At 38.0% G+C, this 22,216-nt stretch overlaps 2 non-coding genes across 2 annotated transcripts; both read right to left on the reverse strand.

The window, feature by feature from the left end:
- Positions 1–100: 100 nt before the first annotated feature.
- LOC143852070 (small nucleolar RNA SNORD34) lies at positions 101–188 on the reverse strand. Its single transcript, XR_013236650.1, has one exon. It is a non-coding gene; the product is annotated as a small nucleolar RNA SNORD34 (small nucleolar RNA).
- Positions 189–15,766: 15,578 nt separating this feature from the next.
- On the reverse strand, positions 15,767–15,854 carry LOC143852071 (small nucleolar RNA SNORD34). The gene has a single exon (XR_013236651.1). It is a non-coding gene; the product is annotated as a small nucleolar RNA SNORD34 (small nucleolar RNA).
- Between the last annotated feature and the right edge of the window lie 6,362 nt (positions 15,855–22,216).

The following is a 22,216-nucleotide window of genomic DNA, read 5'->3' on the forward strand; positions in this document are numbered from 1 at the left end:
GGAACAGGTTAGATCATCTCAATAGGTAGGCCTCTCTCTTCTGTGGGCATGTATTAACACCGATTTACACTGCCATGTATCATATAAAATCTCTTGTAAAAGAGGCCACAGAATGAATGCAGATTCTTATCACGGATGAGAGAATCAAACAATGTAGGCCATTTTTGAAATAATCATCACAGGCCTCATCAAAAGAACAGAAATAATGGCAAAACAAAACTCAGAAAGGCAAGTATCTAACTCAAGATAAAATCAGCAGTTACCCAATTCCCTTTATTCAAATATAAACAAGGACTAACTTCTTTTTTTTGGAAAGAGACCAACATAGAAATGATGGCAATAAGATTTAGTATAGTGGACCATTCAAAAAAAAAAGAGAGATTTAGTATAGTGTAAAGAGCAAAGCTAAGTAATACCTGTTCGCATCGGAGAAAGAACATGCTGTTCTCCTTTGAAATTATAGTGTCTGGACTTTTACAGCCATTGCATATGACATACTCGTCTGGAAACATAATAAGAAATGTCACCGCTCAATAAAAACACCTGGACGAGATGTCTTTGGAAGGAAAGAAATTCTAGGATCTTTGAGGGTAAGGCGAAGTCTCCGTATTTTCTGTACATGAGCATTATCGCCTCGGTGATTTCATGGACGAGATGTCTTCCATCATTTCAATTTGTTTCGGCTTTTGACCTTTGGGAAGGTTGGAGGGAAGTGTGTTTTAGTAGTGAAAGATTGCCTAGCATCTTCCAAAGATGGGAACCTGCCTCCTCTTGGTATGTTCAAACTTAATTTTGATGGTGCTTCTTTCGGTAATCCCGGGCCGGCCAGGGTGGGAGGGTTATGCCGTAATGGTGAGGGTGTTGTTCAATGGGCCTTCTATGGGCCGATTGGTGTATGCAATGCTTCGGAGGCAGAAGTTAAGGCAGTATTCTACGGTATCAAGAAAATAAGTGGTGATTGTCTTGACAAGGTTATTATTGAAGGGGATTCCTTAAATGTTATCCGGTGGCCTAAGGGGGGAGTGGCGCCTCCTTGGAGATTCTTGCCGTTCATAGATGAGATCCACGAGATTATATCAGGGTCATCGGCTGTCATGAAGCATGTGAGGAGGGCGGCCAATGAGAAGGCTGATTTGTTAGCCAAGAGGGGTGTGAATAGTGGCTCTTTACAACGGTTTGCTTATTTTCCCCCTTGATCAGCCATGTCTTGTTCTGTTTTTCTGTTTCTGCTTTCTTATCTTGTAATCTGTTCTATTGGGCTGTCCCACCTCGGGCTTCCCTTTCCATTCTAATATGATTCACCATTCAAAAAAAATAAAAACACATAAAAAATAAAAAAAGTGTTGTGATCGGGTGTTCCATGGGACATTGTTAGAGCACCATCTAACAAAAAAACTCGACTAAATTGGATAAATGAGAATCACAAAAAGGCATTTATTTTGGGACAAAGAAGTGTTTTTCTTAATCCAAACATAACTTCCCCTCAGAAAAGCAGTCATAAACCTCACTACTTATAGGATTAATACTTGCAGGAAATTTAAACAGGGTGAGAATGTTAGGCCTAATGTTTATGGGTAAAAATTAAAAAGTATAACCAACTTGAGGACAACATCAATAGTCTAAAATTCATCAAATTGCCTCGCTGATGAACTGTCCTGATTCTCCTTGCTAAGCATATTTACGTAAGTAATGCATTTGTTCCACCATTCCATCCTCCCTGAGCATCCACATGCTATACTTCTAAATATTTGAGTTATTGAGAATCATTTTTTTAATGGTTTTATTGAGAATTATATCTTCACCAATGTTTTAGTTTAGCAATTAACAATAGCTTGGGGTTGAGCCTTTAGCCCAACTGGTTAAGGATTTGCGCTTCAACCATGAGGTCAGGGGTTCAATCCCAGCTTACTTACCCAAAAAAAGAAAAAAAAGAAAAAAAGATAGGTTATGCATGCAAGCATTACTTCATTTTCTGTTTTTCTTTTGCATCATAGCGCAGGTCCAATTTCTAATTATGCAACATGTCCTTCAGGAACTTTTTTCTAAGAAAACAGAATTTCCTTCCTTAACCAATGTAATCCTAAGGCATGGTTCAAAATGTCGGCTGAAACTGACACGGAATGGCAGATATATTTTCGTCAAAATTTAGACCAAAGCAAATAGAGAAGCTTGGGTCTTCACATTTTTCCTCGCAAGTGCAGATTTTATGTTTTTTTTGGCGGAAAGAAGCTTGGCCCTTATTACAATGATATTAGCTAAATCACTAACACAGCATGTGAGCAAACGTGTCCTCAGAAGGAAAAGGAAGGTTCAACGATGGGAAAAATATGAAGGCATACTGATTTTTTTTTTTTTGAAATAGCGATTTTGTATAAAATGAAAAGGGAGCACCCGAGAAGGGGCAACCCAGAGAACAAAAACAAGAAAGATACAGGAAAGAAGGAGAAAAAACAACAAAAATTACAATTTTAAACTACGGGGGAAGATGATCGAACCAGAGAATACTCTCCCCCCCAACACCCAGCTTGGCTAACACATCCGCCTTTTCGTTTGCTGACCTCCAAACGCATTTAAAGACAATAGCCGAACCCGCAACAAAATCCTCAATTTCATCAAATAATGCCAAAAATCTCCAAGGAGGAGCTGCTCCACCCTTCAACCACCGAATCACATTCAATGAATCCCCTTCAACAATAATATGGTCCAAGACTTCCCTACTCAACTTCTTGATCCCAAAATAGGCCGCTTTGACTTCCGCCTCCGAAAAATCAGACACACCAATAGGGCCAGAAAAAGCCCAAAGTATCTCACCAAACTCATCACGACTAAGGCCTCCCACCCCTGCCGGACCCGGGTTTCCAAAACAAGCACCATCGAAGTTGATTTTCAACAATCCTAGCATCGGAGGCTCCCATCTTTGGACTATGTTAATTTTGCTCTCACTACTAGAGCACACTTCCCTCCAACCTTCCCAAAGATCAATGGCCGATACAAAACGAAATGATGGAAGACATCTAACCCAGGATATGACCAATGCTATAATCTGCATGTACAGATAATAAGGTGATTTGGCCGTACCCTGAAACACCCTAGAGTTTCTTTCCTTCCAAACCACCTACCACGTAGCAAACACACATTCCACAATAATTTCCCTTTCTTTTTCCACGGCACAAACCCCCATATACTCAAAAGATTCTGATATATACTAGAAGTCGACACCATTCTGTGCAAGTACGCATATATGGCTTATGCTAAAAAAAAGTAAGCATATATGAAGGTGATATTATAGAAACTTACTGACATATCTTCTCAGTATCCCTTCAAAGTTTTTAGGAGCAAATCTTCCCTTAACAACTAATCTTTGCTGCCCATCAAGAGATCCACTCGTACCCATCTCAGCAAGTAAGAAATTCATAACATGTTCTGGCTGCCTATGCATCCCGTAAATTGTAATAACATAAACTGCTTATCGGTTAAAGAAAGGTAACAACTCAGTTCCTTTTATTAGGAGCTAAAACATATAATAACCTTGTGTTGATATTAACAAAAAAGATAACCATGTGGGAAACAAAAACTCAAATCAATATACATTTTGCAACTGAAAGGCTGCTACAACAGAAGATATTAGCTGAGATTTGGCAAACTTCGCTGAAGAATTAGGTGTATCAAAGAAATATTGGATTTAGAAAATACAAAGCAATGAGCTTGTTATTTGTTCTAGGTATTAATTATGGACTGGTCCATTGTTTTTTTCTTTCATTTTTTTTTTTCGTATCAAACTCTAAAGAAAAAATCGACGAGTCACACACTAAGCATATCAGATCTACCCTAGTGGGATTCGAACCTACCACCTCCCGGAACTTCCTCGTAGCAGCCCCGTTCAACGCTTCATTTCATAGAGAACCTCAAAGTGACTCCATTTCATTATATTCCATCCATATTCCAATTCAACCAGCTTGGAGAAGAAGAAAGATATAGCAGCCCAGTCTTATACAAATACTGACCAAAATACTCACTACAACAAAGTTGTATTTTCGGCCAACCGTTCACGGAAAAGGAAAAGTGAATGGGCTGATTTCGGCCAACACACTTAGTCGCGACAGAGGTGAAATCTACTCCTATACAAATACTGACCAAAATACTCACTACAAGAAAGTTGTATTTTACCAGTGAACATTTCTTTCCTAAACCTATTCCCTTTCTCTCTCAACTGAGATTCCTCCTCCTCCTCCCCCCCCATCTCTCTAAAATCTATTCAAACTTGGATTAATGAAAGTATGGAACACACCATAAATGGCTGATCAAAGCAATAAAAGGTTAGAGGGAAAAAATTAAGCTATCAAGCCCTTGCACATCATAAAATCAGAGTATTCCAATTTCAAGCACAACAATAATGTAAATTGGATGATCCAAGTAACTGATTCAAATCCAAGTAACTGATTCAAGAACTCAAATACATCAAATGGTAATAAATATTTTTGATTGAAAATTTATAAATAGCGGAAATCCCTTAACAAACGAGCAAATATGGATCAATGAAAGGTGTTGGCCACTATTAATCAATTATCAAATCAATGAAAAATTGCTAGAACCTATGTGGTACGTACACACACACTTTAGATCATGGTTTAAAATTTTGACCGAAATCCGAAATTCCGAAACCGGTTTTTGTCGAAAGTAAGTATTTCGCCATTTACCAAATTTCGGCCGAAATTTCGAGAAAATGCATTTTTTATTTAAAAAAAAAAAAACGTTACAAAATTTCGGTCTGAAATTTCGGAATTTTGGTCTGGAATTTCGAATGAGAGTACCAAATTTCGACTAAAATTTCGAAATTTCAGTCGAAATTTCGGTTTTCCGGAAGTCTGAACGGTTACTGAAACCGAAATTTTAAACCATGCTTTAGATAAGCTGTTTTTTTTTTTTTTGATAAATTTCATAAAAATAATTAGGGATTTGCTAGCGTCCATCGCAGAAGACATTTCACGGATGGGGCTGTTGCTTATGAAAGCAGCCGCATCATGAATGAAGACAAAATCTGCTGAAAAGTGAGCGGGTGCGGCTGCTCTCACATGCAACAGCCTATCCGTGAAATGTCTTCTGCACTTCTGCCTCTAGCAAATCCCCAATAATTATCATTTTGGGCCCCACATTTCATATCCGGATTGCTCATGATTGTGGGCCCCTTCTTTCATCAATCCATACTGCTCATACACTTGGGAAGGGTTAGTTGGGAGAGGGAGGGGGACTAGGTTGGGGAGTGTGTGTGTGGGTGTGTGTGTGTGTGTGTGTGTGTGTGTGTGTGTGAGAGAGAGAGAGAGAGAGAGAGAGAGAGAGAGAGAGAGAGAGAGAGAGAGAGAGAGAGAGTACTCCAGAGCAAGGTTTTAAATTTCGGCCGAAATCCGAAATTTCAGATTTCGGTCAGGACCGAAACCGAAATTTGGAATGTCGCGAAATACCAAATTTCGGCCGAAATTTCGATTTAATGTAATTTATTTAAAAAAAGAAACTGTTACAAAATTTCAGCTGAAATTTCAGAATTTCTGCTGAAATTTCAGAATTTCTGTCAAAATTTCGAAATTAATTAAATAATTTTTTTAATTATTACCGAATTTCGGCCCGAAATTTCAGATTTCGGTGGGGTCCGAAATGGGTACCGAAACCGAAATTTAAAACCTTGCTCTAGAGAAGATGACAAAGCAAATTATCTACTCGAGGCCGTAGTTCAACATAGCCCCTACGAAATGTCATTTAATTTTCTTTTAAATGGAATTTTTTTCCTATTAGCCGAGTTAGGATAAAATACGGATAACTAGGAATTCTAGCAAATCATATTTTTCTGTCTTTCTGTAGGCAATTCTAGAAATAATTGTCGACAGAAATCTTCATGTGATATGCCCGTACGTGCTACATGGGGCCTTCAATGGCACAACTATCAGCCTTTCCATGAGCCATGGTCCCATCACGTACACCAATCATGCAAACATATATTTCAAAGATTTTCACCCTTTAGCCTCTCATCTGTGTCAAACCCTATTCACTTTCACCCCTCATATGTCCTCTTTCATATTTTCTATTTCCCACTATATACCCCACCACTATCCTTCTACGTCCAACTAACCCTTCAAGTGAATATCACAGCTCCAATTTATGGAGATCCGCCAAGTAGAAAAGTCCAACCAAAACTCATGATTTTACCTTCACTGGCCAATGTGGTTATGTTTGGATGTGCGGCGTAGACTCCGAGAGTAGTGGAGTAATAGTCAACAGGCAGCAACAGGCAAGCATTGGATTTGCTTAAAATTACCTCAGAGAATAGTGGTAACCAGTGTTTCATGGCATAGACTCAGAGGGTAATGGAATAAGGAGAATTTGTGTCATTACCAATATAGACAAATGAGAGAGAGAGAGAGAGAGAGAGAGAGAGAGAGAGAGAGAGAGAGAGAGAGAGAGCACCATTCCCCAAAATCTTCGAGTCATTTTTACCTTTTTTTTGTAGAATTTCGATTGAAAGTTATAAGAAGGGGACAAGAATTACATCTCACAAAGACATACAATAATCACCCAGGAGGCATCCCAAGGAGTCTCAAAGAAGTTCAATGCAATATTGGCTGGCAACCAAACACGAAATGACATCCCAAAGCCAAGCAAAATTCCAAAAGGCTGTCAGGATTTTGTGCAACCAAACACAACGACGCATCCCGTCAATAGTCAATAGTTGCAGACTTCATTAACCTTCCCACACCAAGTTTTTGAACTCTGCCAAAGGCTTTTATGCTTGAAACCACAATCTTGGTGATGACACACTAATGACCTTTTCAACTGAGTTATGTGTCACTCGATAAAATAAAATAAAAGTGATGCAAACTCCGAAAATTTAAGGCACATTTGGCTACCATCATTTTTTTCCTCGAATATTAGCTTACCCGATGGAGGGTGGGAGAAGCATAGACAAGAGAAGGCTTAGTGTAGAGAGGGTAAGAAAAGTCTGAAAAATCAGGGAACAAAAACCTCAACCCAAAATATGATTAATTTTTTCCTTGTTTCTTAGCCACTTCTCACACATTGCTCATTCATGACCTCTCAAGTCTCTCCTTCTCCCACCCGCCCGACCCCTCTCTCACCACTTGAGAAAATAATTGATCAAGAAAAAAAAAATCATGGTTTCCAGGCATGGCTTAAAATCAAAATATGTTCACGCGATCACTAGTTGGATGGCTGAGATAATCCAATTATACCATGATTATTGGGTTAGTTTATCCACAAGTAGGCCCTGCTAGAATATGACAGATCTTTTGAGATCTGACCGTTGGATCATGCAATGCTAGACTAAACAATCTAAGATCATCTAATATATATGCATGCAATGTACATATGACCCTTGGCATTGTGCCAACGCCATGGGAGTTGTATACAGTTCAAGGGATAGATAAGATGAAAAGAAAAATAGAAGTTCACAAAGAGGAACATTCAAGGAAAAAATGTGAATTTAGAGGCAGTGATTAAGGCAAGAAAGAGCAAGGCAACTCTCATGCACTTCCCCCAAGGACTTCGGCATCTACCTCAAACGGTAGCTGCGGAAGCCCTTGAGGGAGAGTGAATGCTTAAATGCCTTGGTACAAGACAACAATCTCTCACTTGTATCTTCCTTGTAAGCCAATATAGTTTATATAGCCTCTAGCTAGGCATGCATGTTGAGAATATAACTTTAACATCTTTGTTGATTTCTACATATATAGTACATATGATAAAGAATATGTTCCTGTTGTTTGCCAATTGGGTCTCCTCCATTATTTCTATAGGAGATATATTTAATGAAAAAAGACTGGCTTAAGTCACGTGTTTATGTAAGGGCCTTTCACTCTCATGTGGTTCATAAATACATGAATTTGCTTACATACTTCAAGGAAATTCATAGATTTTAGTGTAGGAGATCCCTTGTCCCTTGTGAAGAAATGCATTGTGAAAATAAAAAGGATAAAAAAGTGATTGCTGGTTGTCTTGTCTATGTTAAGGCTTAGAGGAATGTCAAATTAACTTTAGGTGCATGAATATTATCCTCAATAGATTTTATTCCCATGTTAAGGATTGAAGCTGCCTCTTAAGTTTTCCAAAAGTCAACCAGTTGGGACCATATGGAAAACTTATCGTGATCTTCTACTGGCATAGTATGGTGTATATAATTGTACTAATTATTTTCATCAAGTGTCGAATAATAATCTCTACTTGATTCCCTTCTTGCTGCAGCGAGAAGGTGCGATAGAGAATTCGATTCGAATAAGGAAAAAATTTATCAACATTTAAACATCACAAGATCTCGCAAATAAACCAAATTTCACGTCGTGGGATCATTCGCTTAATCGTAGCGAAGGCGTAAATGATTAAAAAATACCTCATTTGATAAAATTTGGCCTCTTGAAACTTCTACACATGACTAAAATACTATCCAATCTTATCTTTTAAAACATGACTTATTGGCATTCTGGAACATACCCATTCGACAAACAAGAGGAACTTATTCGTTTTCATTTCTTTATCCCAAAGTCAATCGATTGATCTTATGGACCCCACATGGGTAGCTCTATATAAGTCGCACTCCTCATCTGGTTTTAGCATTGAAGGTGCAGATGAACCTAGAGAGTTCAAATGGACTATTTCTAACAATGCATCTGTCATTCACTCTCCCTCAAGGGCTTCTACAACTACACAATTTGAGAATGAGAGTTGGAGAGGCCCTTAGATAGAGTTAATGAAAGCTGCCTTACACTTTCATTTTGCCACTCCATGCAAGGAACCTAGCTCTTTTACTTCCCCTCCTGGTGCCTCTTTGACTCTTGGTACTTTCTGTTTATTTATTTTGTACATATCTAAAACCTGAATTTGTTATCAAACCTTCTCTCTGACCTTTTTCTTTTCTTTTTTTTTTCCTGAGCTTCCATATTCTATCGATTGAGTCATATTAATTCGAACGTACACCCTCTTAGTTATTTTGATTAGTACAATCTTAAACTTCTATCCTTGGTTGTTAAATTTGGAGGAAGGGGACAAGCTTAATGTTGAAATGTGTTCGGTTGCAACTAAATGTGGTGCAATCTTCATATGAATATTTAATTGATATTCGTCCCTCTATTTTTAGTCACTCCACCCCATTTTCTTATTTCATTTTTTTCCTGAGTTTCCCAATAAGACTTGAGAAAGCCCATACTGTTGTTCGGTCATGATCACATAAAAGGCCACCTATTCCAGCAGGCATGGGGTTCTCTAGGGCCATCGAAATTCAACTTGAAATGTCCGCAACTAGGAGGCTCCCATGCTTGTACAATGGCTGGCCTCGGCTCTATACTGGTGCATACCTTAGGCCATCCCCACCATAAGTCATATGTTGAGAAAAATTGGAAGCTGTGAAGTGCTCTAACCCAAGAGAAGACCAGGGCTATCACCTTAATGTAGTGAAACGGGGTGTCTTCACTAATCCTTCAGACACTCTAGCATTCCTCTTATTCCATAACACCCAAATGGTTTTATAGGATTTTACCTCATCCTTGCCAAGGAACATCAGACCAGCTTTTCAGTAGCTCAGCAAGCTTGGAAGGAAAAGCCCATAATATACTAAATCTGCGAAGGATTCTTTCCCATACATACATGGCCGTTTTGCAATGCAGAAAAATATAGTCCAATGTCTCTCCCGCCTCCAGACATAGAGCGCAATGATCTATGATCTGCATTTTGTCGGTCTCAATTTGTTGTAATCAAATCTGTTAACAAGAAAGTTCCTTGGCGAGGAAGACATAAAATCTTTCAACAAGATTAAACAATAAAATGGTTTTTCCCACTGTTGTAATCAAAAGATCTATTGAAAGACCCTAATAGCCCGAAGTGCGATGGGGCTGTTCTATAAGAATACCACCTCCCTTTTGTAAATCAATAGGGAAGAAAAACCAGAGCAAAAATGAAAGTGGCGAGCATGCAAATCAAGATGGGGCTGCTCTTGGGTTTGATATTTCAGGCAGTGAGTGTAGAGCATGTAAGGATTTGGGTAAAAGGATTGGTGAATAGCATTCTGTAATCTTTTATGCTTGTTACTTATAATGGAAGATAGATTCTCAATCGTTTGTGCAACTTGTGTTCTTTGTTTACTCTTTCTATTCATTGATGTGGTTAGAGATTGTTGGAAAAGAACGATCAAGAAATGAAGAGTTTTGAAACCGTAATGCATATTCTAGGTGGAGATGGAGTTTCATTATTAGCTAACCTTCATTTCATGTCTATGTATGGTTTAGTTTTTATTTTGAATGTGTGTGGATCGATAAAACAAATTTCATATCAATTAGGACAAAAAACAAGAACTTTCTGAAATGCTAATTTCTCCGTCTAGCCAATAAGAGAAACATCTGTACAATCGTCCGCACCTTATCCAATCAATTATTGATACTGATTGGATGACTAAAGACCAATTGGTCGTTCCCTAGACAATTGGATGAGTGATAATTCCATCGGACTACTAGAAAATTTGGACGATCAGAACCCAAGTCTAATTGTTTTTTCTATTTTTTTGGAGTGATCTGATGTTGGTCTAAATTGGTGGCAACTGGCTCAAATTCAAAAATTGAGATTAACAAATTTGATTGAAAATGTAGTTTCTCTCTATAGCAAAAAAGAGTGAAGGATGTCCTAGTTTAACAGGGTCTTTCTATGACAGTGAAAAGGAAATGATAAGAATACGAAGAAGTTGCACGATAACAATTGGGAAAACTGAGATCCAGGGTCAGTGAGAAAGATATGCAATTTTATTGTGGTAAGAAATTTGACCATTTGAAGCAGCAATGTACAGAACATGCTGAAAAAGGGAATGTCAATGGTTTTGAAAATACTACAGTAGTAATGGAGGTGAGCAAAACAAGGTGGTTGGAGATGTTCTCTTAGTCTGGACAGGTATCAATATTACTTCTCATAATGAGTAGATATTAGACTGACAATGTTCTATTCGTGTATGCTCTAGAAGAGAATACCTTGATACGTTACAGGAGGAAGGGCAGAAAAAATGTCCTTATGTGATGGGTTGACATGTGACGTCACATTACTCGGGACGGTGAAGATCGAAATGTTCAATAGAGTAGTGCACATTTTCGGTGTTGTGATGTTCAGAGGAATTTGATGTCCCTTTCCAGGCTAGATTCTAGTGTTGCAAGCATGGTTTTAAATTTCGACCGAAATCCGAGATTTTCGGTGGAGATCGAAACCGAAATTTTCTGAAATTCGAAGCTTAAAATCAAATTTCGGATTTCGGTGGGGTCCGAAATAGGTACCGAAACCGAAATTTAAAACCTTGGTTGCAAGTACTCAACTAAAGTTGGAACCTTAAAAATGACATACAGTTGGTTGCTATTTCTAATGAAGAGAAATAAGTGTAGTGGATTATATCCGTGAAGTATGAAATATGGTGGCTAAAAGTATTCCTATGGCCTCAACAGTTGATTTGAAATGGAGTGCACAGAGTGCGGCAGAGGTAAATGCGACATAAATGTGATAGGTTTTTAGGGTGCATAAGATTGTAAGAGGCTAGTTCTTGTGATGGGAAAGGACAATTCGAGATATCTCCAGAGTTGACTAGTTGAGTTAACTCAGACAGCTATACATATGCATCGGCCATGTTCCTCGAATTATGTAGATTCAGTGAGAATGATTCTATGGTGTGGGTAGCTATTATTTCACAAGCCCAATGAGGGACACGTGTTTACGATGACAGCAGATTGCTAGAGTGCAAACAAAAATCTTCAGGCCTTTCGAATTATTATTTTATGATCCCATAAATCTTATCAAAAGTCTTTTGTCCACTAAATATGTATTTTTGGCCACTTTACCCTTAATAGCAGTGAATGTTGGATCATCTAGGAGTGCGGTTATGTGAGGGTGATCCCCCACCTATTGGAACCACTAAACTATGGGCCCCATCAATGGATGTGCCACTGTCCAAACGTCATCCATCTGAATGACCCCAATCATCCAATCAACAAACCCTTACATGTTAGATGAATGTAATAGAGAAAAACTAAGAGAAGCTATAAAGGATTGGTTATTGTAGACCTAAATCTTATAGATGGGATGTCCTTTCGCCAAAAGCTCCAAAAAGCTCCGATGGATTGTGTTAGGCTAGGCCCGTTAAACGTGTCCCATGCTATGTTGGGTCCCACCTAGTCACTTACCTAGGGAAGCCCCCACTCAGGGCCGTAACAGTTCGCCCCTTGCAAGCTAAACATAGAACATATCATTCACCTGTATAGACCTATACATTTAGCGACTGATACACTTGGTTCTTGAACGTAGATTACCATAAAGAATAATTTCCAACTGGGTCTCCTCCATAATCTCAATTACAGATTATTTTAAGATAAAAAAACCTACAGTTCTAGTAATGATCATGGTTTTCAACGGCCATGTTGTACATGGTGATGTTCTTGTGGATAATATTTTATATTTAAAAAAAAAACATGTCCATTTATATTTCTACATATGTTGTAATTTGATATGCTGAATGCAGTGTATGATTTTGTTTATCTATTCCAAGAAAATCAATATTTTATCAGTCTCATGGATGGATTCATGAAACAAATGCACAAATTGATTTGTTAAAAGAAGATAAGAAAGTCCATGAAGGAATTTTCATATATGTGCCAAGATATAGAACGAATGTCTTGGATACATGATTAAGATTCTCAATCGACTTTATTCCCTCTTTAGGGATAGAAGCTACCTCTTAAGGTTATCTAAGAGTCAACCAATTGGGCCACTGAACTATATATTATGTATTTATTAGTTGTATCAACTCGACCCCACATAGCATTCAACTTTCTAAAAGAACTCTTTCTTAATAGAACTACATGCATGGGCTTGCAGCTTCTAATCTATATGACCCTGTTGAGTCTCTGAGAGACAACAAAAGCTATATAAAGAAGCAAATTTCCCTTGGTGTTTTTACTTTCTAATTCACTAATTTTTGTTTTGCTAACCATTGTATAAATATGATCAATATATCAGTAAATTCACTTATAATTAGTAGACCTACATAGTTGTATAATTGTCGATTATAATCCCCCTTCGTTGGTTCGATGACAACTTGCCACGTTGTAAAATCACATTCGATTCGCGTCACCAAACAAACTGTGCAACTACTGAAAATTCTAGAAATTTTAAAGCTAACTGCCGCATGAACATAATGAAAGCTCAATTAAATCAACTTTCGTTCGATGAAATTATTAGCTTAATAATCATCGACAAATGATCAGAAAACCCTTCTTGAGAGTTAAGCACATGACTAAAAACTATACGATCTTATCTTCAAAATCATGGCTGGTTGACATTCTGGAACATGAACAATTGGCAAACAAGAGGAACATATTCTTTATCTTATCTTTAGTGGTAGAACTTTTAAAGATCTTAGTGACCCCGCATGCATTAGTCTATATAACCATTAGAGTCCATCTGGTATTAGCATGGAAGAATAAGCAAATGAAACTTTAAAGCTGAAAGGAGACTACTTTCTTCCAAGGCATCTATCATTCACTCTCCCTCAATGGCTTTCAACTACCAGTGTTGGGCACTAGAGGTGGAGTAGATGAAAGCTGCCTTGTTCTTTCTTGTCCTGATCATTGCAGGTAATTAAACTCACTTAATAGTTTTACTCAATTTTTCCAATCAGGTACTTTCTCAACTCCAATTTTCATTATGGTTATACATATATGTTTATAGTTTAACAAAGTTGATATCACCTTATTCTCTCATCGTTCCTTTTGATCATGAAACAAATATCTCCTCCCATTTGTATGCCATTAGAATTTTTTCGTTGGCTACAAAATATTCAAAATTCGGTGCACTTTTTAAATAAAGAGATGGTTTGGTACGAGTTTAATTGGTGGAAATATCCTTACCCAACTTTCTATTTTCACTTGTAGTTAAGAGGAGGGTTTATTCTCTGATCCATGTCTTTATTTTCTTCGAGAATTCAAGTGTTGCAAGTTCGAAATCTAATGGGACTGTTCCAACATTAAAAAAAAAAAAAAGGATAGCAAGCCAGGGATTAATAATATAGGGAAATGATTTCAACACAAACATGTTTTGATACAAGACGCTCATGTTTCTTGTCTTTTAGTATTTAAAGAGCTGTAAAAGGGTTTGTACAGTTCCCAAGAAGCAATTACATGACAGTTAAATGCTAAAGGACAAGATACACGGGCGTATGTATCAAAACATAGTTGTGCTAAAATCATTTCCATTAATTCATCCTTCCATAAACTTGCTATCCCCATCGGGTGGGTCATTTCAAGAACAAATTGTATAAATGACGTTGCAAATATCCAATAGGGAAATGATATTTCACTCCCTATCTCAGCATTACCCCCATTTGGTTGCCTTTTCTTGAAAATGACTATGAAAACACAACAGAAGAAGTGGAAATGCAGCCATCTTTCGAAAAAATTAAGACAAAAAAGAGGGTGGAAATGATGGAAAAGAGGATGGAAATATCACTGATCCCATCTTGATCTGATGATTCTCTTCCTAAATCTAAATGACGCTTTATTGATCAAGGGCCTTGATCATCCAATCAAGGTGTTCTCACCATCATATGGCCATTCTTATGTTCAACACATGTGGCACAAGAGGGGATCTCCAATATTAGTGTCCTTTTACCTTGAGATATTTGAGGGAAATCAATCTTTCTTTTTCAAGTTGTGGTTAAAGTAATAAATATTATCAGCGTTTTAAGTTCATATCTCTTCTATTGTTATTCATATATTCTCTGCTTTCTTAACCCTTGTTTTCTGAAAGCAGGATTTGGCCCTTGATTGCCCATTTTTAATTCCAAGGTTTCTCTCAATTTGAAAGTTTCGCTTAGTGGAAGTTTGGAATGTAACGCATTTCACCATAGCCCAGTATTTCAGGATGGGTTGTTTTGGATAATTCCTGTCCCAAATGTTTTTATTCCTGAAAGATGTTGTATTAAAAAATGAGAATAAGTGGAATTCTAGCTTTTGTTAGGAATTGCCTCATCTTTATGTTTTTCAAGATAAAGTGCTTTTCTGAATACACTACTTACTTTTGTGCGACAGACAATGGATAACTATCCATAGGCATCTATCTTGCAATCGGATGGTCAGCGTGTATCCATAATTCAAGATCTATGATTGGAATTCTGAAGATTTTGGCCATTTGTGGCTAATTTGGTGAGTCGACTCGGGTCGATTACCTGATTTGTGCATGCCCATCTTATGGTGGGACCCACCAATGTACAGTTAATATTTGGGCCCCACCATTGCATGCCCATCTATAATATTTGAAAAAGGGTTACGCTTAAACCAACATTGTCACCTTCCATCCACATAAGATCCAAAATTCAAACTCAGGAAATGTAAAATAGTAAGTAATATTGTAGCTTTACATAGAAATGGTCAGGCAAAATCACAGGCTTTTGAGGAAAAACACTAGAAAACTAGAGCAACTATATAGGGTTTTAAAGACATTTGAAGATAATAAAACCATGTTACCCAATCATGTCCCAGCCTTACGACGTCCAACACGAGCCGCAAAACCAGCCTTGATAGCTGCAACAGACCGCGAGCAACCACACTGAAAAACAAAGAAAATAACATGAGAGAGAGAGAGACCAACAAAGGAACAGGTTAGATCATCTCAATAGGTAGGCCTCTCTCTTCTGTGGGCAGGTATTAACACCGATTTACACTGCCATGTATCATATAAAATCTCTTGTAAAAGAGGCCACAGAATGAATGCAGATTCTTATCACGGATGAGAGAATCAAACAATGTAGGCCATTTTTGAAATAATCATCACAGGCCTCATCAAAAGAACAGAAATAATGGCAAAACAAAACTCAGAAAGGCAAGTATCTAACTCAAGATAAAATCAGCAGTTACCCAATTCCCTTTATTCAAATATAAACAAGGACTAACTTTTTTTTTTTGGAAAGAGACCAACATAGAAATGATGGCAATAAGATTTAGTATAGTGGACCATTCAAAAAAAAAAGAGAGATTTAGTATAGTGTAAAGAGCAAAGCTAAGTAATACCTGTTTGCATCGGAGAAAGAACAGGTTGTTCTCCTTTGAAATTATAGTGTCTGGACTTTTACAGCCATTGCATATGACATACTCGTCTGGAAAGATAACAAGAAATGTCACCGCTCAATAAAAACACATGGACGAGATGTCTTTGGAAGGAAAGAAATTCTAGGATCTTTGAGAGTTAGGCGAAGTCTCCGTATTTTCTGTACATGAGCATTATCGCCTTGGTGATTTCATGGACGAGATGTCTTCCATCATTTCAATTTGTTTCGGCTTTTGACCATTGGAAAGGTTGGAGGGAAGTGTGTTTTAGTAGTGACAGATTGCCTAGCATAATCCAAAGATAGGAACCTGCCTCCTCTTGGTATGTTCAAACTTAATTTTGATGGTGCTTCTTTTGGTAATCCCGGGCCGGCCGGGGTGGGAGGGTTATGCCGTAATGGTGAGGGTGTTGTTCAATGGGCCTTCTATGGGCCGATTGGTGTATGCGATGCTTCGGAGGCAGAAGTTAAGGCGGTATTCTACGGTATCAAGAAAATAAGTGCTGATTGTCTTGACAAGGTTATTATTGAAGGGGGTTCCTTAAATGTTATTCGGTGGCTTAAGGGGGGAGTGGCGCCTCCTTGGAGATTCTTGCCGTTCATAGATGAGATCCACGAGATTATATCAGGGTCATCGGCTGTCATGAAGCATGTAAGGAGGGCAGCCAATGAGAAGGCTTATTTGTTAGCCAAGAGGGGTGTGAATAGTGGCTCTTTACAACGGTTTGCTTATTTTCCCAGCCCAGTCCTAGTCCTATACAAATACTGACCAAAATACTCACTACAAGAAAGTTGTATTTTCGGCCAACCGTTCACGGCAAAGGAAAAGTGAATGGGCTGATTTCGGCCAACACACTTAGTCGCGACAGAGGTGAAATCTACTCCTTTACAAATACTGACCAAAATACTCACTACAAGAAAGTTGTATTTTACCAGTGAACATTTCTTTCTTAAACCTATTCCCTTTCTCTCTCAACTGAGATCCCTCCTCCTCCTCCCCCCCCCCCCATCTCTCTAAAATCTATTCAAATTTGGATTAATGAAAGTATGAAACACACCATAAATGGCTGATCAAAGCAATAAAAGGTTAGAGGGAAAAAAATTAAGCCATCAAGCCCTTGCACATCATAAAATCAGAGTATTCTCAAGCACAACAATAATGTAAATTGGATGATCCAAGTAACTGATTCAAATCCAAGTAATTGATTCAAGAACTCAAATACATCCAATGGTAATAAATATTTTTGATTGAAAATTTATAAATAGCGGAAATCCCTTAACAAACGAGCAAATATGGATCAATGAAAGGTGTTGGCCACTATTAATCAATTATCAAATCAATGAAAAATTGCTAGAACCTATGTGGTACGTACACACACACTTTAGATCATGGTTTAAAATTTTGACCGAAATCCGAGGGGGACCGAAACCGGTTTTTGTCGAAATTAAGTATTTCGCCATTTACCAAATTTCGGCCGAAATTTCGAGAAAATGCATTTTTTATTTAAAAAAAAAAACGTTACAAAATTTCGGTCTGAAATTTCGGAATTTTGGTCCAAAATTTCGAATGAGTACCAAAAATTTTGGAATTTCAGTCGAAATTTCAGTTTTCCGGGAGTCCGAAACGGTTACCGAAACCGAAATTTTAAACCATGCTTTAGATAAGCTGTTTTTTTTTTGGATAAATTTCATAAAAATAATTAGGGATTTGCTAGCGTCCATCGCAGAAGACATTTCACGGATGGGGCTGTTGCTTATGAAAGCAGCCGCATCATGAATGAAGACAAAATCTGCTGAAAAGTGAGCAGGTGCGGCTGCTCTCACATGCAACAGCCTATTCGTGAAATGCCTTTTGCACTTCTGCCTCTATCAAATCCCCAATAATTATCATTTTGGGCCCCACATTTCATATCCGGATTGCTCATGATTGTGGGCCCCTTCTTTCATCAATCCATACTGCTCATACACTTGGGAAGGGTTAGTTGGGAGACTAGGTTGGGGAGCGTGTGTGTGTGTGTGTGTGTGAGAGAGAGAGAGAGAGAGAGAGAGAGAGAGAGAGAGAGAGAGAGAGAGAGAGTTCTAATACAATACTCCAGAGCAAGGTTTTAAATTTCGGCTGAAATCCAAAATTTCAGATTTCGGTCAGGACCGAAACTGAAATTTGCCGAAATTTGGAATGTCGCGAAATACCAAATTTCGGCCGAAATTTCGATTTACTGTAATTTGTTAAAAAAAAGAAACTGTTAAAAAATTTCAGCTGAAATTTCAGAATTTCTGTCCAAATTTCGAAATTAATTAAATAATTTTTTTAATTATTACCGAATTTCGCTGAAATTTCAGATTTCGGTGGGGTCCGAAATGGGTACCGAAACCGAAATTTAAAACCTTGCTCTAGAGAAGATGCCTAAGCAAAGTATCTACTCGAGGCCGTAGTTCAACATAGCCCCTACGAAATGTCATTTAATTTTCTTTTAAATGGAAATTTTTTCCTATTAGCTGAGTTAGGTTAAAATACGGATAACTAGGAATTCTAGCAAATCATATTTTTCTGTCTTTCTGTAGGCAATGCTAGCAATAATTGTCGACAGAAATCTTCATGTGATATGCCCGTACGTGCTACATGGGGCCTTCAATGGCACAACTATCAGCCTTTCCATGAGCCATGGTCCCATCACGTACACCAATCATACAAACATATATTTCAAAGATTTTCTCATCTGTGTCAAACCCTATTCACTTTCACCCCTCATATATCCTCTTTCATATTTTCTATTTCCCACATATATACCCCACGACTATCCTTCTACGTCCAACTAACCCTTCAAGTGAATATCACAGCTCCAATTTATGGAGATCCGCCAAGTAGAAAAGTCCAAGCAAAACTCATGATTTTCCCTTCACTGGCCAATGTGGTTATGTTTGGATGCGTGGCATAGACTCCGAGAGTAGTGGAGTAAGTAGTCAACAGGCAGCAGGCAAGCATTGGATTTGCTTAAAAGTACCTCAGAGAATAGTGGTAACCAGTGTTTCATGGCATAGACTCAGAGGGTAATGGAATAAGGAGAATTTGTGTCACTACCAATATAGACAAATGAGAGAGAGGAGAGAGAGAGAGAGAGAGAGAGAGAGAGAGAGAGAGAGAGAGAGAGAGAGAGAGCACCATTCCCCAAAATCTTCGAGTCATTTTTACCTTTTTTTCGTAGAATTTTGATTGAAAGTTATAAGAAGGGGACAAGAATTACATCTCAGAAAGACATACAATAATCACCTAGGAGGCATCCCAAGGAGTCTCCAAGGAGTTCAATGCAATATTGGCTGGCAACCAAACACGAAATGACATCCCAAAGCCAAGCAAAATTGCAATGGCTGTCAGGATTTTGTGCAACCAAACACAACGACGCATCCCGTCAATAGTCAATAGTTACAGACTTCATTAACCTTCCCACACCAAGTTTTTGAACTCTGCAAAGGCTTTTATGCTCGAAACCACAATCTTGGTGATGACACACTAATGACCTTTCAACTGAGTTATGCAAACTCCGAATATTAGCTTACCCAATGGAGGGTGGGAGAAGGATAGACAAGAGAAGGCTTAGTGTAGAGAGGGTAAGAAAAGTCTGAAAAATCAGGGAACAAAAACCTCAACCCAAAATATGATTAATTTTTTCCTTGTTTCTTAGCCACTTCTCGCACATTGCTCATTCATGACCTCTCAAGTCTCTCCTTCTCCCACCCGCCCGACCCCTCTCTCACCACTTGAGAAAATAATTGATCACGAAAAAAACAAAAATCATGGTTTCCAGGCATGGCTTAAAATCGAAATATGTTCACGCGATCACTAGTTGGATGGCTGAGATAATCCAATTATACCATGATTATTGGGTTAGTTTATCCACAAGTAGACCCTGCTAGAATATGACAGATCTTTGAGATCTGACCGTTGGATCATGCAATGCTAGATTAAACCATCTAAGATCATCTAATATATATGCATGCAATTAATGGACATATGACCCTTGGCATTGTGCCAACGCCAAGGGAGTTGTATACAGTTCAAGGGATAGATAAGATGAAAAGAAAAATAGAAGTTCACAAAGAGGAACATTCAAGGAAAAAATGTGAATTTAGAGGCAGTGATTAAGGCAAGAAAGAGCAAGGCAACTCTCATGCACTTCCCCCAAGGACTTCGGCATCTACCTCAAACGGTAGCTGCAGAAGCCCTTGAGGGGGAGTGAATGCTTAAATGCCTTGGTACAAGACAACAATCTCTCACTTGTATCTTCCTTGTAAGCCAATATAGTTTATATAGCCTCTAGCTAGGCATGCATGTTGAGAATATAACTTTAACATCTTCGTTGATTTCTACATATATAGTACATATGATAAAGAATATGTTCCTGTTGTTTGCCAATTGGGTCTCCTCCATTATTTCTATAGGAGATGTATTTAATGAAAAAAGACTATGGCTTAAGTCACGTGTTTGTGTAAGTGCCTTTCACTCTCATGTGGTTCATAAATACATGAATTTGCTTACATACTGCAAGGAAATTCATAGATTTTAGTGTAGGAGACCCCTTGTCCCTTGTGAAGAAATGCATTGTGAAAATAAAAAGGATAAAAAAGTGATTGCTGGTTGTCCTGTTTATGTTAAGGCTTAGAGGAATGTCAAATTAACTTTAGGTGCATGAATATTATCCTCAATAGATTTTATTCCCATGTTAAGGATTGAAGCTGCCTCTTAAGTTTTCCAAAAGTCAACCAGTTGGGACCATATGGAAAACTTATCGTGATCTTCTACTGGCATAGTATGGTGTATATAATTGTACTAATTATTTTCATCAAGTGTCGAATAATAATCTCTACTTGATTCCCTTCTTGCTGGAGCGAGAAGGTGCGATAGAGAATTCGATTCGAATAAGGAAAATATTTATCATCATTTAAACATCACAAGATCTCGCAAATAAACCAAATTTCACGTCGTGGGATCATTCGCTTAATCGTAGCGAAGGCATAAATGATTAAAAAATACCTCATTTGATAAAATTTGCCCTCTTGAAACTTCTACACATGACTAAAATACTGTCCAATCTTATCTTTTAAAACATGACTTATTGGCATTCTGGAACATACCCATTCGACAAACAAGAGGAACTTATTCGTTTTCATTTCTTTATCCCAAAGTCAATCGATTGATCTTATGGACCCCACATGGGTAGCTCTATATAAGTCGCACTCCTCATCTGGTTTTAGCATTGAAGGTGCAGATGAACCTAGAGAGTTCAAATGGACTATTTCTAACAATGCATCTGTCATTCACTCTCCCTCAAGGGCTTCTACAACTACACAATTTGAGAATGAGAGTTGGAGAGGCCCTTAGATAGAGTTAATGAAAGCTGCCTTACACTTTCATTTTGCCACTCCATGCAAGGAACCTAGCTCTTTTACTTCCCCTCCTGGTGCCTCTTTGACTCTTGGTACTTTCTGTTTATTTATTTTGTACATATCTAAAACCTGAATTTGTTATCAAACCTTCTCTCTGACCTTTTTCTTATTTTATTTTTATCCTGAGTTTCCATATTCTATCGATTGAGTCATATTAATTCGAACGTACACCCTCTTAGTTATTTTGATTAGTACAATCTTAAACTTCTATCCTTGGTTGTTAAATTTGGAGGAAGGGGACAAGCTTAATGTTGAAATGTGTTCGGTTGCAACTAAATGTGGTGCAATCTTCATATGAATATTTAATTGATATTCGTACCTCTATTTTTAGTCACTCCACCCCATTTTCTTATTTCATTTTTTTCCTGAGTTTCCCAATAAGACTTGAGAAAGCCCATACTGTTGTTCGGTCATGATCACATAAAAGGCCACCTATTCCAGCAGGCATGGGGTTCTCTAGGGCCATCGAAATTCAACTTGAAATGTCCGCAACTAGGAGGATCCCATGCTTGTACAATGGCTGGCCTCGGCTCAATACTGGTGCATACCTTAGGCCATCCACACCATAAGTCATATGTTGAGAAAAATTGGAAGCTGTGAAGTGCTCTAACCCAAGAGAAGACCAGGGCTATCACCTTAATGTAGTGAAACGGGGTG

The sequence above is a fragment of the Tasmannia lanceolata genome, unplaced genomic scaffold (genome assembly GCF_043159265.1).
Source record: "Tasmannia lanceolata isolate RefF3 unplaced genomic scaffold, GAP_Taslan_0.1 ptg000018l, whole genome shotgun sequence".
Classification (NCBI taxonomy): domain Eukaryota; kingdom Viridiplantae; phylum Streptophyta; class Magnoliopsida; order Canellales; family Winteraceae; genus Tasmannia; species Tasmannia lanceolata.